Consider the following 18,676-nt stretch of genomic DNA (forward strand, 5'->3'; position numbering starts at 1 on the left):
ATGAACCCTAGAAAGTAGTTTTGTACCATTGTGACGTACATAGGCACAAAAGCTCGAGAAAGAGTCCGAAAAGAACAACTTTAGATTTCTACAAGTGGAAGTCTACAATGACTAAAAATTTGGATGAAATTTGGTGAGAAAGGTACCTACGAACCCTGGATAGTAGTTTTGAACCATGGTGGATGAACTTAGGCACAAAAGGTCGAGAAAGAGTCCGAAAAGGACGAACTTTAGATTTCTACAAGTGGAAGTCTACTATGACTAAAAATTTGGACGAAGTTTGGTTCAAAAAGCACTTATGAACCCACGAAAATAGTTTTGTACTTTTGTGGACGAACTTAGTAACAAAAGGTCGAGAAAGAGTCCGAAAAGAAAGAACTTTAGATTTCTACAAGTGGAAGTCTACTATGACTAAAAATTTGGATGAAGTTTGGTTCAAAAGGTACTTATGAACCCTGGAAAGTAGTTTTGTACCATTGTGGAAGAACTTAGGCACAAAAGGTCGAGAAAGTGTCCAAAAAAGACGAAGTTTGGATTTATACAAGTGGATGTCTACTATGACTAAAAATTTGGACGAAGTTTGGTTCAAAAGGTACTTATGAACCCTGGATAGTGGTTTTGTACCATTGTGGACGAACTTAGGCACAAAAGGTCGAGAAAGAGTCCAAAAAGGACGAACCTTAGATTTCTATTAGTGGAAGTTTGCCATGACTAAAAATTTGGACGAAGTTTCGTCCGAAAGGTACTTATGAACCCTGAAAAGTAGTTTTGTACCATTATGGACGAACTCAGGCACGAAAGATCGAGAAAAAGTCCGAAAAGGACGAACTTGAATTTCTATGAGTGGAAGTCTTCTATGACTAAGAATTTGGACGAAGTTCGATTCAAAAGGTACTTCTGAACCTTGAAAAGTAGTTTTTTACCATTATGGAAGAATTTACGCATAAAAGTTCGAGAAAGAGTCTGAAAAGAAGGAGCTTTTGATTTCTATAAGTGGAAGTCTGTTATGACAAAAAATTTGGACGAAGTTTGGTTCCAAAGGTACTTATGAACCCTGGAAAGTAGTTTTGTACTATTGTGGACGAAATTAGGCATGAAAGGTCCAGAAAGAGTCTGAATAGAACGAACTTTGGGTTTCTACAAGTAGAAGTGTGCTATGAATAAAAAGTTGGACGAAGTTTGGTTCAAATGGTTCTTATGAACTCTGGAAATTAGTTTTGTACCATTGTGGACGAACTTAGGCACAAAAGGTCGAGAAAGAGTTCGTAAAGGACGAACTTTTAATTTCTACAAGTGGAAGTCTTCTATGACAAAAATTTGGACGAAGTTTTGGTCCAAAGGTACTTATGAGTCCTGGAAAGTAGTTTTGGACCATTGTTGACGAACTTAGGAACAAAAGGTCGAGAAAGAGTCCGAAAAGGACGAACTTTTGATTTCTACAAATGAAAGTCTGCTATGACTATAAATTTGGATGAAGTTTTGTTCAAAAAGCACTTATGAACCATGGAAAGTTGTCTTGTAGCATTGTGGACAAACTTAGGCACGAAAGATCGAGAATGAGTCTGAACAGGACGAACTTTGGCTTTCTACAAGTGGAAGTCTACTATGACTAAAAATTTGGACGAAGTTTGGTTCAAAAGGTACTTATGAACCCTCGAAAGTAGTTTTGTACCATTGTGGACGAACTTAGGCACAAGAGGTCGAGAATGAGTGCGAAAAGGACGAACTTATGATATCTACAAGTAAAAGTCTGCTAGGACTAAAAATTTGGACGAAGTTTTATTCAAAAGATAGTTATGAACCCTGGAAAGCAATTTTGTACCATTATGGACGAACTTAGGCACGAAAGTTCGAGTAAGAATCCGAACAGAATTTTGTATTTCTACAAATGGAAGTCTGCTATGACTAAAAATTTGGACGAAGTTTGGTTCAAAAGGTACTTATTAACCCTGTAAAGTACTTTTGAACCATTGTGGACGAACTTAGGCACAAAGGGTTGGGAAAGTGTCCGAAAAGGTCAAACTTTGAATTTTTTAAGGGGAAGTCTAATAATACTAAAATTTTGACGAAGTTTGGATTAAAGGGACTTATGAACCCTTAAAAGTGGTTTTGTACCATTGTGGACGAACTTAGACACGAAAGGTTGAGAAAAAGTCTGAAAAGGACGAACTTGGGTTTTTACAAGTGGAAGTCTGCTATGACTAAAAATTTGGTCAAGAAAGAGTCCGAAAAGGACGAACTTTGGATTTCTACAAGTGAAGTCTGCTATGACTAAAAATTTAGAAGAAGTTTTGTTCAAAAGGTACTTATGAATACTGGAAAGTAGTTTTGTACCATTGTGGATGAACTTAGGACCAAAAGCTCGAGAGAGAGTTCGAAAAGGTCGAACTTTATATTTCTATATGTGGAAGTCTGCTATGACTAAAAATTTGGACGAAGTTTGCTTCAAAAGGTACTTATGAACCTTGGAAAGTAGTTTTGTACCATTGTGGGCGAACTTAGGTAAACAAGTTCGAGAAAGAGTCCGAAAAGGAAGAACTTTAGATTTCTACAAGTGGAAGGCTATGACTAAAAATTTGGACGAAGTTTGGTTCGAAAGGTACTTATGAACCCTTGAAAGTAGTTTTGAACAATTGTGGGCGAACTTAGGCATAAAAGGTCGAGAAGGAGTCCGAAAAGAATGAACTTTGAATTTCTACAAGTGGAAGTCAGCTATGACTAAAAATTTGGCCGATGTTTGGTTCAAAAGATACTTATGAATCCTAGAAAGTAGTTTTGTACCATCGTGGACGAACTTAGGCACCAAAGGTGAGAAAGAGTCCGAAAAGGACGAACTTTCTATTTCTACAAGTGGAAGTCTGCTATGACTAAAACTTTGGAGAAAGTTTGGTTCAAAAGTTACTTATGAACCTTGGAAAGTAGTTTTGTATCATTGTGAATGAACTTAGGCATAAAAGGTCGAGAAAGTTTCCGAAAAAGACGAACTTTGGATTTCTACAAGTGGAATTCAGCCATGACTAAAAATTTTGACGAAGTTTTGTTTAAAAGGTACTCATGAACCTTGGAAAGTAGTTTTGTACAATTGTGAACGAACTTAGGCACAAAAGGTCGAGAACGAGTTCGAAAATGACGAAGTTTGGATTTGTACATGTTGAAGTCTACTATGACTAAAAATTTGGACGAAGTTTGGTTCAAAAGGTACTTATGAACCTTGAAAGTAGTTCTGTACGATTGTGGACGAACTTAGGCACGAAAGGTTGAGAAAGAGTCCAAAAAGAACGAACTTTGAATTTCTACAAAGGGAAGTCTACTATGACTATAAATTTGGACAAAGTTTGGTTCAAAGGGACTTATGAACCCTTGAAAGTAGTTTTGTACCATTATGGACGAACTTAGGCACAAAAGGTCAAGAAAGATTCCGAAAAGCACAAACTTTGGATTTCTCCAAGTGGAAGTCTGCTCTGACTAAAAATGTGAACGAAGTTTGGTTCAAAAGATACTTATGAACCCTAGAAATTAATTTTGTACCATTGTGGACCAACTTAGGCACAAAAGGTCGAGAAAGAGTTCGAAAAGAACGAACTTTGGATTACTACAAGGGGAAGTCTTCTATGACTAAAAATTTGGATGAAGTGTGGTTCAAAAGGTACTTAAGAACCTTGGAAAGTAGTTTTGTTCCACTGTGGACGAACTTAGGCACGAAAGGTCGAGAAAGAGTCCGAAAAGGACGAAATTTTGATTTGTACATGTTGAAGTCTGCTATGACTAAAAATTTGTACGAAGTTTTGTTCAAAAAGGTACTTATGAACCCTAGAAGGTAGTTTTGTACCATTGTGGACGAACTTAGGCACGAAAGGTCGAGAAAGAGTCCGAAAAGGACAAACTTTGGATTTTTTTAAGGGGAAGTCTACTATGACTAAAATTTGGACGAAGTTTGGATTAAAGAGACTTATGAACCCTTAAAAGTAGTTTTGTACCATTGTGGACGAACTTAGACACGAAAGGTTGAGAAAGAGTTCGAAAAGGACGAACTTCGGTTTTTACAAGTGGAAGTCTGCTATGACTAAAAATTTGGTCAAGAAAGAGTCCGAAAAGGACGAACTTTGGATTTCTACAAGTGGAAGTCTTCTATGACTAAAAACTTAGAAGAAGTTTTGTTCAAAAGGTACTTATGAATACTGGAAAGTAGTTTTGTACCATTGTGGATGAACTTAGGACCAAAAGCTCGAGAAAGAGTTCGAAAAGGTCGAACTTTATATTTCTATATGTGGAAGTCTACTATGACTAAAAATTTGGACGAAGTTTGCTTCAAAAGGTACTTATGAACCTTGGAAAGTAGTTTTGTACCATTGTGGGCGAACTTAGGCATAAAAGGTCGAGAAGGAGTACGAAAAGAATGAACTTTGAATTTCTACAAGTGGAAGTCAGCTATGACTAAAAATTTGGCCGATGTTTGGTTCAAAAGATACTTATGAATCCTAGAAAGTAGTTTTGTACCATCGTGGACGAACTTAGGCACCAAAGGTGAGAAAGAGTCCGAAAAGGACGAACTTTCTATTTCTACAAGTGGAAGTCTGCTATGACTAAAACTTTGGAGAAAGTTTGGTTCAAATGTTACTTATGAACCTTGGAAAGTAGTTTTGTATCATTGTGGATGAACTTAGGCATAAAAGGTCGAGAAAGTTTCCGAAAAAGACGAACTTTGGATTTCTACAAGTGGAATTCAGCCATGACTAAAAATTTTGACGAAGTTTTGTTTAAAAGGTACTCATGAACCTTGGAAAGTAGTTTTGTACAATTGTGAACGAACTTAGGCACAAAGGTGAGAACGAGTCGAATAATGTCGAAGTTTGGATTTGTACATGTTGAAGTCTACTATGACTAAAAATTTGGACGAAGTTTGGTTCAAAAGGTACTTATGAACCTGGAAAGTAGTTCTGTACGATTGTGGACGAACTTAGGCACGAAAGGTTGAGAAAGAGTCCAAAAAGAACGAACTTTGAATTTCTACAAAGGGAAGTCTACTATGACTATAAATTTGGACAAAGTTTGGTTCAAAGGGACTTATGAACCCTTGAAAGTAGTTTTGTACCATTATGGACGAACTTAGGCACAAAAGGTCAAGAAAGATTCCAAAAAGCACAAACTTTGGATTTCTCCAAGTGGAAGTCTGCTATGACTAAAAATGTGAACGAAGTTTGGTTCAAAAGATACTTATGAACCCTAGAAATTAATTTTGTACCATTGTGGACCAACTTAGGCACAAAAGGTCGAGAAAGAGTTCGAAAAGAACGAACTTTGGATTACTACAAGGGGAAGTCTTCTATGACTAAAAATTTGGATGAAGTGTGGTTCAAAAGGTACTTAAGAACCTTGGAAAGTAGTTTTGTTCCACTGTGGACGAACTTAGGCACGAAAGGTCGAGAAAGAGTCCGAAAAGGACGAAATTTTGATTTGTACATGTTGAAGTCTGCTATGACTAAAAATTTGTACGAAGTTTTGTTCAAAAAGGTACTTATGAACCCTAGAAGGTAGTTTTGTACCATTGTGGACGAACTTAGGCACGAAAGGTCGAGAAAGAGTCCGAAAAGGACAAACTTTGGATCTTTTTAAGGGGAAGTCTACTATGACTAAAATTTGGACGAAGTTTGGATTAAAGAGACTTATGAACCCTTAAAAGTAGTTTTGTACCATTGTGGACGAACTTAGACACGAAAGGTTGAGAAAGAGTTCGAAAAGGACGAACTTCGGTTTTTACAAATGGAAGTCTGCTATGACTAAAAATTTGGTCAAGAAAGAGTCCGAAAAGGACGAACTTTGGATTTCTACAAGTGGAAGTCTGCTATGACTAAAAATTTAGAAGAAGTTTTGTTCAAAAGGTACTTATGAATACTGGAAAGTAGTTTTGTACCATTGTGGATGAACTTAGGACCAAAAGCTCGAGAGAGAGTTCGAAAAGGTCGAACTTTATATTTCTATATGTGGAAGTCTGCTATGACTAAAAATTTGGACGAAGTTTGGTTCGAAAGGTACTTATGAACCCTTGAAAGTAGTTTTGAACAATTGTGGACGAACTTAGGCATAAAAGGTCGAGAAGGAGTCCGAAAAGAATGAACTTTGAATTTCTACAAGTGAAAGTCAGCTATGACTAAAAATTTGGCCGATGTTTGGTTCAAAAGATACTTATGAATCCTAGAAAGTAGTTTTGTACCATCGTGGACGAACTTAGGCACCAAAGGTGAGAAAGAGTCCGAAAAGGACGAACTTTCTATTTCTACAAGTGGAAGTCTGCTATGACTAAAACTCAACATTTTGGAGAAGAGACGGAGCTGCACTAACATTTTTGAGGGAGTGAAGCTACACCAATATTTTAGAGAGGTAGTAGAGAAGAACATTTTGGAGGGGAAGTAGAGAAGTCGCCTTAAACCCAAACATCGAAAAGGAAGTAGTGAAGCATCCTGACTTTGAAGAAGGAGTGGTGAAGCCTCCAAACTTGAGTTTGAAGAGGAAGCGAAGCGTCATTCCAAGTTAAGCCTTTAATTTATTGGTTACCTTTTTACGAGGGATGAACATCTTCAATTTGTCGTGTTGCCCCAAGTAGAGATGGACATCTTCAAATTTATGTGTTGCTCTCAACAGAACCATCTTCATTTTGGAGTGTTATTCTATAATGGAAACGAACAACATCAATTTTAAAGTGTTATACTTAGGTAGTTGTGGTAGCCTTGAAGAAAGGAATTAAGACATGACGTAGTTCAATTTTTTTTTTTTTTCATGTGATTGAACTTAAATTTCTTTAAGTTGCCTACATACCCTTTAGAATGATAGGGATCAAGTCATAACGTAGTTCATATAAAGTTTGTTTTTCTTTAGGGTTGTTCACCTTTTAAGTTCATGCAGACCAGGAGCAACATGCAGTTTAGGCTCTTGCGATGAGGAACTTCTACATTTAAACTTCAGAAGCTCTTATGTTATCATGGCTTTGATCATCCTCTTCATTGTAGGATTTGTCAATATGATGAGCTTTTGCTTCACCATCAATGAACCTTTTTTATTTATATCAATAGACAACTTTCTCTTCATGCATGAAAGGATACGACTGTGAATCTTCTTGTCGTTCTTTTTTTCATGAAATTGTTCTACCTTTAATGTTTTCATCTTTCTTTTATGTTGATCGCTTTTCATCTTAAGACAATCAAAAGAAAATGTTGAAGGTCGATCTTTCTTTGATGTGAAGATACTTAGCCTCTGGAAAGCTGAATTTCGAGTTGCAGTAGAAGATGGAAATTGGCTTTCTTCTTCTATCATGGCCATACTCAATCTTTGGAAGACTGAAGATCGATTAGTTGAAGGCTTGATACAATCAAAGATAGAAATTCTTTGCTCAATTACTTTTGAATCATCGACTTCTTCAGTAGTTATATGATTGTTGTCAAATTTCGCTATGTTGAAAGCATGACATGCAATAACTTTTGATACTTCATCTAAATGGTTATCGAGGAAGCTTCTTGGAAAAAATTTTGCCAAAGTTACTGACCATCGAAGTTCAGGGAAGTCCTTATCCTCTTCTTAAGCAGTCTTAGGCTTCCATGCCATCTTTTTGCCTTTCTTTTTATGAGTCTTATTCCTTCTTCTATAGCTTTGATAAGAATGCAACTCTTTTTGGATGGAATTTTGCTATCTTCTCTTTCGAAAATTCACGAGGATCTACCCTTTGTTGTTCAATCTTCAACAGGCTCATCTTTCTTCTGGGAGTCTGTCGTTTGAGTCTCTTGTTGGAATCGAAAAACTATAGGCTCGAAGGTTCCAAACTGGATCATGTTTTCTCTTTGATAATAAGACGCAGGCAGTGTTGGAACACTTGAAGTTGTCACTACTATGGCATGATCTGTTTGAGCTACTTCATCAAAATCTAGCTCAATCTTCTTTTCACGAGCCAACTTCAGAATTAGCCCATTCAATACGATGCACTTTTCCTTTGGGTGGCTAATGACCCAATGATAATTGCAGTAGTTAGGATCATCTATTTTTCCTGGTTGTTCCGGTCCCTTGCATTCTGGTAGCTGAATAAGTTTCTTCTCTAGAAATTGTTCCAGCATGTCTACTGTCACACCCTCTCCCAGACTACCTGCTACTTAGTCAGGGAGATGGCGTGAAGCCAACAGACATCGTCCTCCTCTAACGATACCTATTGACCCTGCTGAATCGTTGAACCTGATAAACATACTAATCTTATATATAAAATACTTTACATGTAACACAACACAGCGGAATCCCTGAAAACCTTTAGATACACATGAAGTGCAGTCCTGACATAACTCGGTTTGGAAAATAACCTGGTAGAGATATCACAACCAAAAACATATCCAACTGGGGTTTACACAACCACGACATCTAGTGCTTACACAACCATAAACTACCCAGTTCTTACAAAGACATTTACAATATAAACAGACACAATGTACAACTCCACCCACGTATGAAGCTTGATCTGGAAGTTTTTAGGAGAAAACAGACTTTGGCAATTATCAGGCACCGGGAGCTCGATCTCTACCTGAAAAGTGGGAAAACATTTTGAAAGAATGAGCTACGAAGCCCAATGAGTGACTAAATTTAAAACTGTAAATCTGCAAATCAGAACACGTGATAAACCTTTAAACGTATAAATCTGTTCAATCAAAGCATTAAACATAAACGTGTAACGCTAAAAGCTTTCTCAAATATTCTGCAAGTATGTCATTAAAATCTAGCAAGGCATATCAAGTATATAAAACATTTTAACTAACATGACAAATCAACGTTGTGTAGGGCACGCCCAGTACAACCAACATTTACTAGCTCTACGATGTAGTGGGGCCCGCCCAGCACTCCTATCATGTTTGTCGTAGTGGGGCCCACCCAACGCTCCTGGCAGCATTGTTGTCACGAAGTACACTCAACGTCAACAACGGAATATAACCTGTGTGCACACGGTACCATATAGCCTCGGGATCAATATCTCAGTCACGTAGTCAATAAAAGTTTCATAAAACAACATGAAAAATTAAAACATGCATGCTTATCTTTATCTTTCGTAAAACTCAAGCTTACTCTGCTTGCTCGTGAAAAACTGAAAATCTTTAAATAGCACTCGCTAATACATACTTTACCTTAAATGGTATTGTTTCAACTACTTTTCAAGAAGTTAATAATTACGTGCTCGTATATAAACCTCAATAGAAAATCTAAGCTCAAAACTTATGCTTGAAACCATTCATAGAAATCATGTATCATTCATAAGTTCATATTCAAGCATGTAAACCATTTAAGCATAAATTACAATTTAGAAATCATTTTTGAAATTTGTTTTGTCACTCACAGTCTTGGCTAGTTCCCCGGTCTATAGACTCGGCCTATTTCCTCTTGGCCTGTCAAACAACCGAAACCGAGCATCAGAACTATAAATCGTCTTGTCTTTCCATGCTCATGAATTCTAAATTCTAGAAATAAAATCACACTTCACATTTTCTTTCCAGATTTTCCAGATTCAATACCCTAACTTCCAACACTCATAACTTCCTCAATACTTGACCAAAATTAATGTACTATATATCAAACTCTTCATTTTGGAACCCTCTACAATTTATCTGAAGTAATAAAAACGATATTCCCAACGAATTTGTCCAGAAATTCCTCGAACACAGCGAATACAGATTCGTGCTTCTCTGCTCTACATTTCTCCTGAAATTAAACCTACTTCTAGTCATTTTTGGCTCCTGAATTCTTCATGAAAGTTATAAGAAATTGAATAAGCTTTCCAATCATACTGAATTGAGCTTCTAATCCAACCTGTACACCCCAGAATGTTCGAAAAACCAGAAAAAAGCAAAGATCCTTTTGATTTGCACGAAAATTCTGTGCTCTGTTTTCCTTTTCAAAAACCATTAACTTAACATCAGATTTAGCTCAAGCTTCCTTCATGAAATTTGTTAGAAAATAGATTAAATTTCAAGAAAGTCAGGCCTCACCTCTTAGTTCTTCTTGTGTAGCTCAAACCGACTTAAAAACCAGAGATAGGTAGGTTGAACCCAAATTCTTCCTTGGTTGCACTTGCATGAGCTTTTCCTCCCTTCTTCAACCTCCAACCTGCAACAATTTTTTCTTCCTCTTCCTTCACTCTCTCTCTCGAAATGCTCTGAAAATATAATGGGAAATGATGGAGAAATGGGCTGAAATGAGTGGGTTCTCACTTTAAACCCTAAGCACCGAATGGGTTTCCAATTTCTTTCATTTTCTTTCTTTTTTTTTTCCTTTTTCCTTTTCCTTTTCTTTTATTTTTCTTTATTCCCTTTCTTTTCTTTTCTTTATTTATAAATTTCAAAATTATTAAAGACAACTTCAACCAAAAGCTTTGTCATTTTCTTCAACAATGGAACAACAATAACTTAAATCCAACATCCTACAATGTGTGACAAGAGCAAATAATCCAAGGAAAGTCTCGGGTTTACAACTTACCTCCCTCTTATGAAATTTCGTCCTCGAAATTTAGAAGTCCTTAGGTGAAGAGTGTCGGATAACTCCTCCTCATCTGGTCTTCTGACTCCCAGGTTGCCTCCTCCACTCCGTGATGTCTCCAAAGGACCTTCACGAGTGGGATCGTTTTGTTCCTCAAAACTTGCTCCTTTCTGTCGAGGATCTGAACCGCTTCCTCTTTATAACTCAAGTCTTCTTTGAGCTCAATCGATTGTGCTTGCAACACATGTGACGGATCTGGAATATATTTCCTTAACATGGACACATGGAAAACATCATGTATTCGGGCAAGTTCTGCTGGCAACTCAAGTCTATAGGCTGCTGGTCCAACTCGTTCTGTTATCCGATAAGGACCAATATATCTAGAACTCAGCTTACCTTTCCTCCCAAAGCGAAGAACACCTCTCCACGGAGATAACTTTAAGAAAACCTGATCTCTAACCTGGAATTGTAAGTCTCTTCGTCGCTTATCTGCATAGCTCTTCTGTCGATCTTGAGCTATCTTCAGGTTTTCTCTAATCGACTTAATGTTGTCTGACGTAACTTGTACCAACTCAGAACCAACTAGCTTTCGCTCTCCCACTTTGTTCCAGCATACAGGAGTTCTGCATGGTCTGCCATACAAAGCCTCGAATGGTGCCATGCCGATACTAGACTGATAACTGTTATTATAAGAAAACTCCATAAGTGATAAGTGGGTATCCTAACTTCCCTTAAACTGAAGGACACATGCTCTCAACATGACTTCTAAGGTCTGGATGGTCCTCTCTGACTGACCATCTGTCTGAGGATGAAACGCTGTACCGAACTTCAACTTTGTTCCCATTGCTTTCTGCACACTATCCCTATATGAAACTATGGACACTGGCACTCCATGTTGACTCACAATCTTATCGACGTATAGCTTAGCTAGCGATCTAGTGTAGACGTCGCTTTAATCGGTAAAAATCGCGCTGTCTTGTTGAGTCTGTCTACTATTACCCATATACTATCATGTCCACCAGCAGTACGAGGTAATCCAAATAGAAAATCCATGGCAATATGCTCCCACTTCCACTCCGGCACTAGCAGTGGATTAAGGAGTCCTCCTGGCCTCTGTGTCACTGGTTTAACCTGTTAGCAGATCAAACATTCATCAACATATTCGACTATCTCTCGCTTCATACCAGGCCACCAATAAGTTTTCTTCAAAGTTCTGTACAACTTGGTGCTTCCTGGATGCATAGCGTCAACTGAACTGTGAGCTTCCTCTAGTATAGCACCCTTAAGCTCACTAATACTCGGAACGCATAGTCTTTTCTGCTTAACTATGGCTCCGTCTGCTCTCAACTCAAATTCTGCTTCTGAGCCTTGCTTGGACTTTGCAAGCATCTTTTGTAAATTACTATCTTCTGGCTGTCTTCTCACAATCTCTGCTACTAGAGAAGACCTAGCCTGAAATTGAGCTAAAAGACTCCCTAAACTCTTTGCAGTCACAACCGCCCTGAAACCTCTTAACTCACTTAGCCAGGTTGCTCGAATACTACACAAGGCACTTTTCGGAAGTCCCGACTTCCTACTTAATGCATCAGCCACTAACACCTTACCCGGATGGTATTCAATGGTACAGTCATAGTCTTTAATCAGTTCTAGCCATCGCCTCTGTCTCAAATTCAGCTCTTTCTGATCAAAGATATACGTCAGGCTCTTATGATCTGTGAAAATGTGGCATTTCTCACCGAATAAATAATGTCTTTAGATCTTCAGTGCTAAAACAACTGCTGCTAGCTCAAGATCATGGGTAGGGTAATTACACTTATGCTTCTTCAACTGCCTTGAAGCATAAGCTATTACCTTCCCTTCCTGCATAAGCATGCAACCTAATCCTTGCCTCGAAGTGTTACAATAAATCACAAACTCCTTCCCTGTTATAGGAAGTGTCAGAATAGGCACTGTCACTAATCTCTTCTTCAGGTCCACGAAACTCTGTTCGCATTTATCCAACCACTCAAACTTAGCATTCTTCCTTGTCAAAGCTATCAAAGGTAATGCTAATCGTGAGAAATCCTCAACAAAACATATGTAGTATCTAGCCAGGCCTAGGAAACTACGTACCTCTGTTGCACTAGTTGGTCTCTCCCAGTTGACAACAACTTCCACTTTTTGCGGATCAACACTAACTCTGTCCGCTGAAACTACATGCCTTAAGAACACTACATGTTTCAACCAGAACTCACATTTGCTGAACTTAGCGTACAACTGTTTATCACGTAGTGTCTGTAGAAAAATCCTCAGATGTTCCTTATGGGCTTTCCTGTCACAAGAAGAAATAAACAAAGATAACACACAGAGCACTAACCAGCAAAGTACAATTTTTTTCGTATTATCTCATGGCCATTCATTCGTATCATTCGTAAGTTTACATTTGAAAGTCAATTAGCTGTAAGCCTAACCCATCACTTAATTGGCCATTTTCTTTACGAGTTCATAATGGAAGTCTAGATACTTGGTGCCCCTAATTATCAAATATGAATCTAAAAGATCTTAATGCATTTACCAACATGCATGTTTTTTAGATCTCAACTGATTTGCCTACAACCCAAGTGCTAAATATAATATGTGTTATCACTAAATTATTAAACAGGAGCGTTTAAGTAAAACAGCAAAAGTTCAAGAACGAATAGAATAAGTACCCGAAGAAATGTGACTGCCCCTCGAATTGGCCGCCCATTATATGCACCTTCTTGCCTTCTCTTTTCCAACTCAGTTTCATGGAAAGACATGTATAAAAAAAAAGAAAAAACAATTACCTAGACATTGCCGTGTCGATCTCTTTCAAGCAACAATTGTTCTTGGAGTGCTTATGGGAAAAATTAAAAAAAGTGATGAGATTGAGTAGTAAGTTTCTTTTTCCATAACCTATCTTTTTTTTTTTTGAACAAAAAACAATCCACTTCATTCAGATAATGAAAGATGTTAAAAGTGACAAGAAGGAAATAAACATAAAGTGCAATACAATCAAGCACACTAAAAATCACAAAACGGATCAGCAAATGCACTAGGACATCTCAACTAGGTTGACATCTCCCTAGCATTCTCATTATCTCCAATAAATACTAGAATCCAAAGCTAAGTACAAAATGAAGAGGACCTTGCAAAAGACAAGGTTTACAACCGAATGATTATCTGAAAGTTTAACTGAAAATAATAACCATCACTATGCTATTACAAAATCAAGAGAGCGGGAAAATAAAGGCTTTCCAATTGAGGTTGATATCTTGTAAAGAGAAGTCTTGAAAAGCTTTGGAAAGCGAGCACCAGAAGGAGGCGTTGGTACGGGCGATATCAAATTTAGCGGAACTAGAAGAAGCTTTGTCTTGAAATACTCTTTGATTTCTTTCAAACCAAATTTCTGATAATAAAGCTTCAACTGCGTTGGTCCAAAGTAGTCTTGGCTTCTTCTTCAAACGTGGCCCGATCAAGAGTTGAAGCACATTAACCTTAAAATCATTATCAAGAACCCAGCTGACATTAAAGCACTTGAAGAGAGATGTCCAACAAAATTCTACAAAAACACAATGGAAGAACAAATGCAAGAGAGATTATGACTTTACCCAACAAAGAGTGAAAACCTGTGGAGAAATATAGTGAGTACGTAACTTCCTTTGGAGGATATATGCGCTGTTAAGAGAGCCATTCAGCATGATCCAACCAACATGTCTGCATAGAAGATTGGGACTGAGCGAGGGTTTTTTGTCACCTGTTCAACTTCAAAGAGGGACAAAGCATCATTTAACAAGGTAAGGAAGGAATATCAACCTGAATTAAGAGTTCCTGATGGAACGTGAATGAAGAATCGTCCTCCAACTGCAGGCCACAGTACACATCTTAAAAACCAGTTTGAATAGATTCTGACTTTAGAAATATTGGTTACACCAAAAGCATCTTGCTCGCTTTTGACAAAGAAGCTAGATGTTTAAAGTTTCGAAAGGGTCGAGACGTTCTCCACAAATCGAAGTAGCTACGATTGTGACAAAGAAATTTTCTTTTTGGCTTAACATCTTCTATGATTACTGAACCAGCTTGGATGAGGGCACAAAAGTGGTTGTCCTTAATCTTACAGCTGATAACTTCGACGGAAAAGTTAGGCTTGGAGGGGAGGGTCGTTGGATGGGCCATGAGAGATAGATGAGCCGAGGGTTGCAGCTGAGGGTTGAGGTTGGTGGGAATAGGCAAAGCTTGGTTGGAGATGGGGAGAGGGCGGGGAGTTAGGTCGGAATAGGGTGCCGGAGGGAGGGAAAGGGAGAGATGAGAGAAGAGAAAGCATTTTCGAGCCAAAGCAGTGCTGGAATTCTCAGGTGGTCTAATCGATGTAGTCAGATTGTTTGGATTGTTACAACTTCAATATGTTGGGTGTACTAACCTATCCTCATCTATAATATTTCTTTTTCCATAATCTATCCTCATCTATAATATCATGGGCAAGAATTTCATTGAGTTCTTAAATAAGCTGCTGCACCTGTAGAAAACGGGTTATAAATGATATCAGTTCAAGAATGACATATTAATCCCGAGAATCTTGGGTTTAGTGGATAGTGAGCATACAACAAAAATAAATAAACCCAATTAGCTACAATAACAAGGCAAATACCTCCGGAATGAAGTCAATCAGGCCCTCGGGAATAACTACAACACCATAATTAATAACCAAGTTCAGAACGTTTACTAATTACATCGACAATGTAGTCTGTAACGTTTTTCAAGGTAAGCTTATTAGCCACAACCTGCAAAACACAATGTAAATTCGATGTACCCTATAAACTAAAGCTCTATTAATAAATGAGTCAACATTCAAAACACATTATTTTTTGTCTGAAATTTTTTTTGCTTGCAAACATTCAAAACCAATAAATCTTCGTGAATCAACTACAACTAGGTGGTAGAGAACAAATTTTTCAAAGCTGACAAAAAAGGCATTCGATATCACTTAGGCAATTGAATATGATATGGGATGTCAATACTTAGTTCCATTGCACCATATTAAAAGTTTCAACCTAATTCCATGAATCCTTTGTTTATCACAAATTTTCATCTTTACTCTTAAGTTTTATTTGATATTTACCATTCCATGTAAAAATGCAAGAAGATGAAATTCTGAAACAGGATATATTAACTGACTCAACAATTTCAATTTTCATGTTTACATGAGAGTATCTGTTGCAGAGATTATTAGTTATTACTGAGACAAAATCTAATCCTCAAAGAGAATAAACAACCTTAACCTTAGGGTTGCATGTGGAGGTAAATGCCCTTCTTGAAAAAGATTTCTATCTGGTAAAGCATATGGAGATAAATGTCCTCCTTGACAAAGGTTTCTATCTTAAGTAGTTTAAATAAAGCAGCTACCTTTTCTCCAATAATAGTAATATTTGGATGAGTTTGCAAAGCACACTCCAGTGTAACGTGAGAAGCAGCACGACCCATAAGTCGTCCAACTGTGGATATATGTACACTGTTAATGCCATATGATAATAAACTTGAAACTTGAGTGAGAAACAAAAAGGTATCAACATCACAACAATGAAAAAGTACAATTTCACATTAGGTAGATCAAATAGACAAGGTTAATAAAATTGAGCAGAGAGAAGTGCTCTGTTTTTTTACAGATGAAGCAACAAGATGGGCTTTATTATTGATATTACTTATTTATTTATAAATATAAATTTTAAAAAAGTAGACATATCTGAACTTGAAATACTTGTAATGTCAATAATTCAGTTATTATGAACATTCAACATATCAGAACTATTTTTAGTTTTAATTTCATTAAGCAAAATACTTACAGTGGTAATATTTTCCTGTAGATCGACCATCAACCATCACATTACCAATCATTTCTGAATATATCTGCATAAACATCAGCAGAGCCTATGAAGAGTCTCATCTCATGAATGCGACATTACATTTTTTCCTTGAATTCTTGAAGAAACTACTTCAACTTTGCAACAGTCACCAAAATTGAGTCCAAACGAAATATGAATTCTAAAGTAGTTATGAAGAGAAATGAGTACCTTACAAGTAGAATCAAATCCAAAACTTGTGGGGACCTCTTTGCATTTGAGATCACCATCAATAGGTTTTGGGCAACCAATCGCTCGGGTTTTCAAATTCTTACTTCTAATTTGAAAACAACAGAAAAAAGGGGAATATAAATAACAGAGTCTTACACACAAAAAAAAAATGATATACTAGAGTAATTAATTACTCGACCTTATATTTCTGCAATAAAAATAACATATAATAGTTTATCCATATATGACAATGAGAGTGAGAAAGAGAGCAAAAAGGAGGGAGACAATAGACAAATTTCATAGTTCTGAAAAATACCTAAAGTTTTCAGCGAGGAGACAAGCATTTGTGTTGGAATCATCTCCAGCAATTACAACAAGGCCATCCAATCAAGCTTCTGAGTAGTTTCTTCAGCTTGCTTAAACTAAAAATAGAACCGAACTGTCAATTAATGCCTTGACTACAACTAAGACGTCTCAAAATGAAAATTCTGAGAAGAAAGAGTTTCACCTGATCTGGACTTTCAATCTTAACCCTCCCACTGCATATCTTATCAAAACAACCGTGATGAAAGAAAAATGCATTTAAATCAAGAATTGTATTCAAATGGCAATCACTTCGCATCAAGACTGCACATATTTACACTAACAATTCTAACAAGTGAAAGCTAGAAATCCCTTCAAGAAAATTAACCTAATTGCGATATGGGTAGATAAATTGTGCAGAACATGTTTACATTTCATGATCCCTGCAGGACCACCCTTGAAACCATACAACGTGCTTCCTTTTGCATGAACCTGTAGGTAATCTTCACCAAGATCGTAGAAGCTGTCGGATAGCCATAACTTGAACAGAAAAGCAAACATTTATTCTTGATTTATAAATGTGGACACAATGAGACCCTACCAAACAGTCCAAAAATCACATTATGCCCTCCCAGTGCTTGGCCACCAAACTAGACAACTCCGATCTTCAATTTCTTATTCACCTACACCGAACTGGAATCAGTTGGCACCAACATTGCCGACGGTTAGCCGAAAAGATTAGGAAACAGCTTCGTGATCTCATCTGCACGCTCATATAACCCACAAGTCAAACACTCTATAACCTTAAGAAGTAGCAACTGCCCTCAAACGCATTCAGTAAAACTCAAGTTTCAAACAAAAGCAAGATTTACAATCATAAGCAAAACACAGTAAAAGAACAAATAAAACTCAATGCATGTCATTACTCTTCCTTTGAGACATCAATCAACTCAGTTATCAAACAGAATACAAAAAAAAAAAAAAAAAAAACACGTTATGAAGGGTAGGACGTGTAGAGTTGGTTGCTTTTGTTAGAAGTTGTAGGGTATTAGTTGGTAGAAAGAGAGCTTTGAGAACATCCTACCATGACATTTTGCAAGTTAATTTTGTGTAAAGCTTGACAATGAAAAGGTTGGATTGAGAATAAGAGGAGATAGAGAGGGGGAGAAAGAAGAGAGAGGAGGGAAATATTAAAATTAAATTTTCCCTTCCAAGTCATCTTGCCACATAAGTCATCTAGTAAATTTTCTATTTAAATTTAATGAATCTACTTGTAGAGGGAACTTTTAAATCTATTTCTTAAAATTCAAAGACTAAAATGGCTAATTTGAAACATGAATAACCAAAAGAACTCATTATTTTATTCTCTAATAAGCGTCCATCACTACTTCACAAGAATAGGATTGTCTTCCTAATTCTCATAATCCTTATTCCCACTAAAAACCAAATAACTTATCAAACGATTTTTGGTTTTTATACATAATATAATAAATATAATGTATAATATATATAAATAAATCGATAAATATGTATATATATACATACACGGTTTGGTTCAATTCGGTTTTGAAATAAAAAACCAAATTAAGCCGAAAAAATTAGTTTCCTTATGATTTTAAACTGAACTGAACTTTTAGTAAAACCTTAAAAAAAATGCATCTAGTATGTTAGTTTTAGTGTTCATCCCTACACTGAGCTTTCAATTGTGTCTAATAAGTCCCTTAAACTTTAAAAAATGAATCTATTACGTCTTTGATCTATTCAACATATTTTTATTTTTAAATACATGCATCTAAACATAAAAATTGAAA

The 18,676-nt window shown here is 36.8% G+C and overlaps 1 long non-coding RNA gene across 3 annotated transcripts; it reads right to left on the reverse strand.

The window, feature by feature from the left end:
• Positions 1-8,205: 8,205 nt before the first annotated feature.
• Positions 8,206-10,264, reverse strand: LOC150033915 (uncharacterized). 3 transcript variants are annotated; one of them, XR_016532064.1, is made up of 4 exons: positions 10,008-10,264; positions 9,359-9,407; positions 8,787-8,959; positions 8,206-8,554 (listed from the first exon to the last, which is right to left on the reverse strand). It is a non-coding gene; the product is annotated as an uncharacterized LOC150033915 (long non-coding RNA). The 3 variants fall into 3 exon arrangements; XR_016532065.1 differs by lacking the exon at positions 9,359-9,407 and having other exon boundaries at positions 10,008-10,253; XR_016532063.1 differs by lacking the exon at positions 10,008-10,264 and having other exon boundaries at positions 9,359-9,696.
• Between the last annotated feature and the right edge of the window lie 8,412 nt (positions 10,265-18,676).

Source organism: Benincasa hispida, chromosome 9, assembly GCF_027475165.1.
Source record: "Benincasa hispida cultivar pf3 chromosome 9, pf3_genome.v1.1, whole genome shotgun sequence".
Classification (NCBI taxonomy): domain Eukaryota; kingdom Viridiplantae; phylum Streptophyta; class Magnoliopsida; order Cucurbitales; family Cucurbitaceae; genus Benincasa; species Benincasa hispida.